The sequence below is a fragment of the Choloepus didactylus genome, chromosome 11 (assembly GCF_015220235.1).
Source record: "Choloepus didactylus isolate mChoDid1 chromosome 11, mChoDid1.pri, whole genome shotgun sequence".
Taxonomy (NCBI): domain Eukaryota; kingdom Metazoa; phylum Chordata; class Mammalia; order Pilosa; family Megalonychidae; genus Choloepus; species Choloepus didactylus.
The window spans coordinates 76,934,113-76,942,760 of record NC_051317.1 but is presented as its reverse complement, the minus strand read 5'-3'; the positions used below and the strand labels follow the sequence as shown (position 1 = coordinate 76,942,760).

At 38.0% G+C, this 8,648-nt stretch overlaps 1 pseudogene; it reads right to left on the bottom strand.

Moving 5' to 3' along the window:
* Window positions 1-6,031: 6,031 nt before the first annotated feature.
* Window positions 6,032-7,886, bottom strand: LOC119506057 (annotated as a pseudogene).
* Between the last annotated feature and the right edge of the window lie 762 nt (window positions 7,887-8,648).

The following is an 8,648-nucleotide window of genomic DNA, read 5'->3' as shown; positions in this document are numbered from 1 at the left end:
CCTTCATCTTGAGGCTAGAGGGATATGGATGGGAGGTGGGGTTGATGGAGTTCAGAGATAAGTCACCCGGGAGAAATTGTAATTAGGCAAGAAACTGGCAGGACCTGGAATCATGAAGGGGATGCCCTTGTAGCTGTCCAAAGATCAGGGAGAACTCTCCTAGCCTCTCCCTGCCGCCCAACCTCTAGGCTCCCACCTGTGTCTCCCCTGAGCTAATTCCTGCTAACAGCCAGGTATCTGAGGAAACTGGGAAGTCTACAGAAGTTAACTGGCTCATCATACAGAGCAGAGAAGGGTAAAGAAAGCCTCTGTGGCCAAAGGGCCAGAAGAAACACAGACACTATTATTCTCTCCTCCTTAGTGATAAGTGCCTTGGGAAAATTGTAGCCCTACCTTGTGGTTTATTTTTGTATGATGAAAGTGAGATATTCATGTTTATTGGTTTGATTTCACATGCAAATTTATTTTCCTTTATATTGCTTTAAAGTTTTATTTTCCAAAAATGCATTCCCTTATATTATCTCTCATTAGAGAGATAAAAGACAATTACTATATTCATTTTACAACTGAAGAAGGTGAGTGAGTTCATGTAGCCAATTATTTAAGGATCGCTGGTAGAAACCTGATAGTTTCCTCTTATTTCCATAAATTTAAATCCATTTGCCCCAATAAGAGTACAGCCACAAAATGTTATTCACTTGGGAGTAAGTCTTACAGGATTGTTGCTATGCAACTGGTATTGGTACAGATTGCACCATTCTGAAGATTTGTAGCCTGGGCTGATCTACTTATATAGATAGTTTTTTCCTAAGAATTCTAGGAATTTAATTTTACTAAATTAAGTTTTCTATTTTGTTTTGATTCTTTCTTAGTTTCCATCTCTGTGTACATTACCCTACCCATCTGTTCTCGGATGCTATTCACTTTTTCCATATGAGACCTTAATATATTAATCGTAGCTATTTTACATTCTTAGTCTGATACTTTCAAAATCACTGCCATTTCAGAGTCTGCTTCTGATGCTTGCTTTGTCTCTTCAGACTGTGTTTTTTGTATTTTAGCATGCCTTTTAATTTTTTGGTTGAAAGCCAGAAATTATGATTGGGCAAAAAGAACGGAGACAAATAGGCCTTTAATATGAGGTTAGTATGTGTTTACTGTTTCCTTTGCCATATCAGATGATAAAATTTCTTCTGGTGTACTTGTTTATACTCTCCTATTGTCTTTGCATTTCCCTAAAGACACTGCCTTAAATAGAGCCTGAGCCTTGCAGTTCTTTCAGCTGTAATCCTGTCATTATATGGAAGCTCTATTGATGTATATAAATGTGAGGGAGCATTCAATCATCCTAGGATTAGGGCTCAGACTTTCAGTGACCTATGCCCCTGGGCTGTGACCTTCAGAAGGGCTTCTCAGATTTTTCCCTCCTTGTATGAGACAGGAAGGCCCGATGGGGACTCACATGGAAAACCTGAGGGTTATATGGTCAGGTTGGTTAGGCTCTCAAAGCCCATGTTAGGTAAGCTCTGGTAAAATATCTTCCTCGAAGGCAGGCGTTTTTAAGAAGACCAGGATTTTCTGGGTGTGTTTCCATATGGTTACTTTTCTCTACCCCTTGTCCAAAGCATGAAAGGATTGTTCTCAGACCTTTAAAGTGAGAACTCAGTGAGGCTCCTCGAGGTAAAACTCATAAAAATGTGGGGCTCCACTAAGGATGGACCCTAGGAATTTCTATCTCTCAGGCTAGTCCATGCTCATTCTCCAACAATTAGTCAATCACCCTTTAAGTATTCCTACCACTGGCGAGCTCTGGTGGTAGGTTCTTCTGGTGAGCTGTGATTCTCTTTACCACCTGTCTCTCCAGTTTTTAGATCAGCAATTTGCCCTGTGACCTCAATTTGCTGATGGATCTAACAAGAGTTGTTGATTTTCAGTTTGTTCAGTTTTTTCTTGTTGTGGGGATGCAAGTGGTGACTTCTAAGCTCTTTGCCTGTCTAACTTGAAATGTTATTTTGTTTTTAACTTCAAATTTTCATAAGATATAGGATTAATTACCTACCTACTGATTATACTATTTATATATTTTGAGTTCAAGTGGCTTGGAGCCCAATTTATGATTTCTTAAATTCTACTGAAAGATTTATTTGATTTTTTAGAATAATGACACCTCATGTTGGGAAGATCTTCACAGACTGGAAAGTGTGGTAATTTTAAAAAATTTTAATTTATTTTGAATAAAGAAGTTGTAGGTTTACAAAAAAACCATGTAAAAATTAGAGCGTTCCCATATATCACCCGCCCCCATTGTTGACACTTTGCATTAGTATGGTACCCTTGTTACAATTGATGAAAGATATTAAAATTGTACTATTAACTATAGTCCATGGTATATATTACATGCATTTTTTTCCCATATTCTACCCAATTATTAACACCTTGTATTACTGTGGTTCATTTGTTATAATTCATGAAAAAATATTTTTATGCTTGTACTATTAACTATAGTCCATTGTTTAACTAGTGTACACTATGTTGTACAGTCCTACATTTTGCCTTCTAATTTTTTTCTAGTAGCATACATATGGCCAAAAATTTACTCTTTTAACCACATTCACATATATATAACAGTGCTATTAATTATATAAACCATAATGTGCTACTATCACCACCATCTATTTCCAAAACTTTACAATCAACCTAAATAGAACTTCTGTACAAATTAAGCATTATAGACCAAAAATTTGGTCTATTATTTTCTTTTCTTGCTTCATCTTTATCTGACTTTAGAATTAGGGTGATGTTGGCCTCATAGAGTGCTTGAGGTAGTGTTCCTCCTGTTCAATTTTTTGGAAGAGTTTGAACAGGACTGGTATTAAGTCTTCTTGGAATGATTAATAGAATTCATCTGTGAAGCCATCTGGTCCTTCCCTTTGTTGGGAAGTTTCTGATGACTGATTCAATCTATTTACTTTTAATTGGTCTCTTGAGATCTTCTGTTTCTTCATGAATCAGTATAGGTTGTTCATGGGTTTCTAGGAATTTGTCCATTTCACCTAGGTTGCTTAATTTGTTGGCATACAGTTCATAGCATCCTTTTATGATCATTTTTATTTCTCTGGGGTCAGTAGTAATATCTCCCCTTTGATTTCTGATTTTATTTGCTTCTTCTCTTTTTTTTTCTTTGCCAGTCTAGCTAAGTGTCTGTCAATTTTATTGATCTTTTCAAAGAACCAACTTTGGGTTTTGTCAATGCTCTCAATACTTTGGTGTTCGCAATTTCATTTATTTCTGCTAATCTGTGTTATTTCTTTCCTTCTGCTTGCTTTGGGTTTAGTTCCTGGTGCTTTTTCTAGTTCCTCCAGGTGTGCAGTTAGGTCTTTGATTTTAGTTCTTTCTTCTTTTTAATGTAAGCATTTAGGGCTATGAATTTCCCTCTCAGCACTGGCATGCCAAAAGTTTTGCTATGTTGTGTTCTCATTTTCATTTGTCTCAAGATATTTATGGATTTACCTTGCAATTTATTCTTTGATGCACTAATTCTTCAAGAGTGTGGTATTTAACTTCCATATATTTGTGGGTTTTCCAGATCTCTGTCTGTTATTGATTTCCAGCTGCATTTAATTATGGTTGGAGAAGATGCTTTGTATAATTTCAATCTTTTCAAGCTTATTGAGACTTGTTTTTTGACTCAACATGTGGTGTATCCTGGAGAATGTTCTATGTGCACTTGAGAAGAATGTATATCCAGCTGTTTTGGAGTACAATGATCAGATCTAGTTCATTTATCATATCATAAAGTTCTCTGTTTTCTTATTGATCTGTCTAGAGGTTATATTTATTGAAAAGAATGGTGTATTAAAATCTCCAATTATTATTACAGAGGTGTCTATTTCTCCCTTCAGTTTTGCCAGTGTTTTCCTCATATATTTTGGGCACCATGGTTAGGTGCATACATATTTGTGATTGTTATTTCTTCTTGGTGTATTTCCCCTTTTAGTAATATATAGTGTCCTTCTTCATCTCTTATAATAACTTTAGACTTAAAGTCTATTTTGCCTGATATTAATAGTTACACAGGCTCTTTTTTGGTTACTATTTGCATCTTTGGGTTGAAGGTGAGTCTCTTGTAACCAATATATAGTTGGATCATGCTTTTGTATCCAGTCTGCCAACCTGTATTTTTGATTGGGGAGCTTAATCCATTAATAGTTCACTGTTATCGCTGGGAAGGCAGTACTTACTTCAGCCATTTGACCTTTGGTTTTTATATGTCATAGATATATTTTTTTGTCTCTTCCTTTATTGCAACCTTCTTTTCTGTATAGTTGATTTTTTGTGATGTATGTGACTGGTCCCTTTCTCATTTCTTCTTTGTGTATTTTAAAAATACTTTCTTTGTTATTTCCCTGGGGTTTATATTACACAACCTACATTTATAATCCACTAACATGAAAAGATACCAACTTAACTTCAGTAGCATACACATTCTCTGCTCCCATATCCTTCTATTTCCCCTCTTTATATTGTTTTTGTCCCAGTTTACTGCTTTATATGCTGCATGTCCATTATCAAGTATTATGCTTTTTCTTGTTCAATTGTATTCTGACTCTTATAGGAATTAAAGGTTAGAGTTTTATATTGAGGATACAGTACTATTGGGTTTTGCATTTACTGTTTTAGTTACCCTTAATGAATATCTTAATTTATTCATACTTCCTCAAGCCACTCTCTACTGTCTTTTCCTTTCAATCTGAAGAACTTTTAGTATTTCTTATAGGGCAGGTCCTTTGTTAACATATCCTCTCAGTTTCTGTTTATCTGTGAATATTTTGAACTCTCTCTCATTATTTTTTTTATTAAATTCAGTTTTATTGAAATACATTCACACACCATACAATCATCCATGATATACAATCCACTGTCCACAGTATGATAACATAGTTAAGCGTTCATCACCACAATCCTATCTCTGAACATTTTCCTTACATCAGAAAGAACCAGAACAAGAATACAAAATAAAAGTGAAAAAAGTACACCCAAATCATCCCCCCATCCCACCCCATTTGTCCTTTAGTTTTTATCCCCATTTCTCCACTCATCCATACACTAGATAAAGGGGGTGTGATCCACAAGGTCTTCACAATCACACTGTTACCCCTTGTAATCTACATTATTATATAATTGTCTTCAGGAGTCCAGACTGCTGGGTTGGAGTTTGGTAGTTTCAGGTATTTACTTCTAGCTATTCCAATACATTAAAGTCTAAGAGGTGTTATCTATATAGTGCATAAGAATGTCCACCAGAGTGACTCAGCCACCGAAACTATTTCGTCTCATTTTGCATTCCCCTTTTGGTCAAGAAGATACTCTCAGTCCCACAATGCCGGGTCCACATTCATCCCTGGGAGTCATACTCTGCGTTGCCAGGGAGATTTACACCCCTGGGAGTTGGGTTCTCTCTCATTATTTTTTAAAGGCTTAAAGTGGATTTTAATAAGTTGATGCTGCATTACTGCTCCATTTCTTAGAAAAACTTCAAATTTAAGATATCAGAGACAAATCAACCATGGTACACCAATAAAAAAATGCACAGCATAGCTACCTGAGATGTTGGGAAGAATTGTTAACACTCTTCTTGGGTAGCATTCTGGAGTCCAAAAATGGTTCTTCTTGTAAGGGTTTTGGGAAACTAGACACTGAAACTTTATTAGTATCAGCGACATTTGTTTGGAGCAAATTCAGCTCCAGGAGCTGCACAGTTGATTGCAAGAGGAGTTCCACCAATTGCCCCAATGCCTTCCATTGTAGCAGCTTGGCCAAAGTGTTCAGTTGTCAATGGAGTCAATTCCAAGTTTCCATCTGGCATCATAGTGGCTGGTCCTGGAGGAGCTGGAGTACCAGCTGGTACAGGAGCAGGGGGCATGACACTTCTGCTGTTTATGCCCGTAGCACCTCCCATAACCATCTGGCCCATCCATATCTCCTGCTCTCTTGCATCAGGGAAGGTTCCCGTGAATCCTTCCTGCTGTTGTCACATTTCTTCCTCATGATACCTGCACTCTTCCTCCTGCCTGAGCTCCAGTTACTTTCGTTTTTGCACCTCTTGGTTGTGCAACTCTTCTATCCTCCAAAGTTCTTCTTGGTACCTTATCAAATCCTACCTCATTAGCATGACCTGGTACTCATGGCGAGCAGCCTCCATCTCAGTTTCTAGCTTCTCACAAGCTTCCTTGATGTTGTGGTCCACTTGGTCTTGCTGCAGCTTCTCCATCTCAATGAGTGATTTCCAGCACCTTGTGTACTCACACTCAAAAGAGCCAGGTTATGCAAATCTGGGTGGCTGTTTGGCTCCTTGTGAAACTGATGGTTCTTTATAACCAGCTTCTCTAACTGGCCCATGAGCTTTACAGTCACAGGTCATGGAAATGTTAGCAGGAAGGAACATTCACTGCAGCTGAGTTTTCTGAGCAGCTGACTTCCCTGAGAAGTCAGCAATGCCTTTTCCTGAGGGCCTTCCTCAATCATCCACAATGACTCCAGCCCTCTCCACTTCACCAAACTCAGAAAAGGCTTCCTCCAGCAGTTGGTTGGACATGTGCTGAGGAAGGTTTCTGACTCTAAGGGATGCACTATGGCAGGCAAAGCCCACATGCAGCTGCTTTCCATAGAGTGGCATGTTGTCCAGCTCCAATTTGGCAATCTACATTAGGGTTCGTGTTTCCAAGCAAATAATGCCAAAGCCTTTATCCTTACAAATGAAGACCTCCCCCCCACCTACTTTCCCATATTTTTCAAATATTTTCCTCATTTCCTCCTCAGTGATTTCAGGAGAAAGATCACCCACAAAGGATGGCTACGTTGGGTGAAGGTCTTCTCTTCTGGTTTCCCAAAATTCTTCAGGTCAATAGTCAAGCCTTCATTTTGGCTGCTGGCCTGTTGCCCATTTACACTTATTGGTGGTGGTGGCTGCTGCTGCTGCTGTTGTTGCTACAGGTGGTGCTATGGGTGGTTCTGCTAATGATGCTTCCTTGGATAGGTTTTGCTTCTCCAGGATAAGGCTTTATTGCTTTGCATTTCTGCACCTCAACTTTGATTGGAGAAGGCAACCAAGTGTCTCCCAAGTCCCCACTAACCTGGACTTCTCTACCAACTCCTCATAGGTGATGCTACGTGGTCTCAGTTATCTGGAGAAAAAAGCTCTCCCTCATTTTTAAGGACAGTTTTTCTGGATAAAGAATCCTTGGCTTTCAGTTTTTCTCTTTCAGTACCTTAAATATATCATAGAGGCATTCTTGCCTCCATGGTTTCTGACAAAAAATTGGCATTTAATCTTATTGAGGATCCCTTGTAGGTGACAAATCACTTTTCTCTTGCTGCTTTCAGAATTCTCTCTTTATCTTTGATGCTTGGCATTCTGATTCACATGTGTTTCCGAGCAGATCTATTAGGATTTGTTCTGTTTGTAGTATGTTGTGCTTCTTGGACATGAATAATTGTGTTTTTCATAAGATTTGGGAAATTTTTCACCATTATTTCCTCAAATATTCTTTCTGACTCTTTTTCCTTCTCTTTTCCTTCTGGGACCCCCCACATCATGATTGTTTGCATGCTTCATGCTGTCACTCAAATCCTGAGGCACTGCTAAATGTTTTCCATTCCTTTCTCTATGTTTGACTGTATGATTTCACTTGTCCTGTCTTCTAATTTACTGATTCTTTCTTCTGCCTGATCAAATCTGATTATGTATGCCTCTAGTGTATTCTAATTTCTATTACTGTGCTTTTCATCCCCACAATTTGTTATGTTTCTTTTCATACTTTCAAATTATTCTTACGTTCACACATTATCTTAACATCCTGTAACTCTTTAGCCATATTTTCCTTCATCTCCTTGAATTGATTTAAGAGATTTGTTTGAAATGCTTTGATTAGTTGTTCTGAATTCTGTGTCTCCTCTAAAGTTTTAATTTGTTCCCTTAACTGAGCCATAGCCTTCCTCTTTCTTAGTATGGATTTTAATTTTTTTTGCTGATGTGTGGGCATCTGATTATGAGTTAACTCTGAAGGCCAGTTTCTCCCTCTTGTTTAGGGTTTTATTTTAATTGGCTTTGTGTTCAGATTCTTCTTTAATGCCTGGTCCAACTTATTCTAGACCATTAGAGTAGCTCATCTTTAACTGTTTAGATTTTCTCAGCTTTTCTTCATCTGATTCTTTCCCTGGGTATATGGTTCAATTTTAAGATTGCACTGTTTGTGCAATTTCTTCATCTCCAAGAGAAAGCTTCCTTTCCTCCATTTCTCCTCTGGAAATCTTTCTTTGTTCTGTGTGTTTTTGTGCAGAATTTTCTTCCCAGCTCCTATGACATTTTAAAAATTCTCCCCGTCTCTTAGTGACTTCTTTTCCTTATGCTTTTCAGTTCTGGGACCCACCTGTGTTACAGCAGTTCAGTTTAGCCACCCCTCCTTTTTTTTTTTTTTTTGGTGGGCAGAGATTTTCTGCCTCTTGTTTCTTCCTGTTAGGGTTTCCCACCTCAGATTGCTAGATGGGATCTATCCAGAAAAGGTGGGTAGTCTATTTTGCATTTAGGTGGTCCAGCCTACAGAAACTGGCTTTAGTAAGTGCATTTCTTACCAACAGTTCTGCTGTGG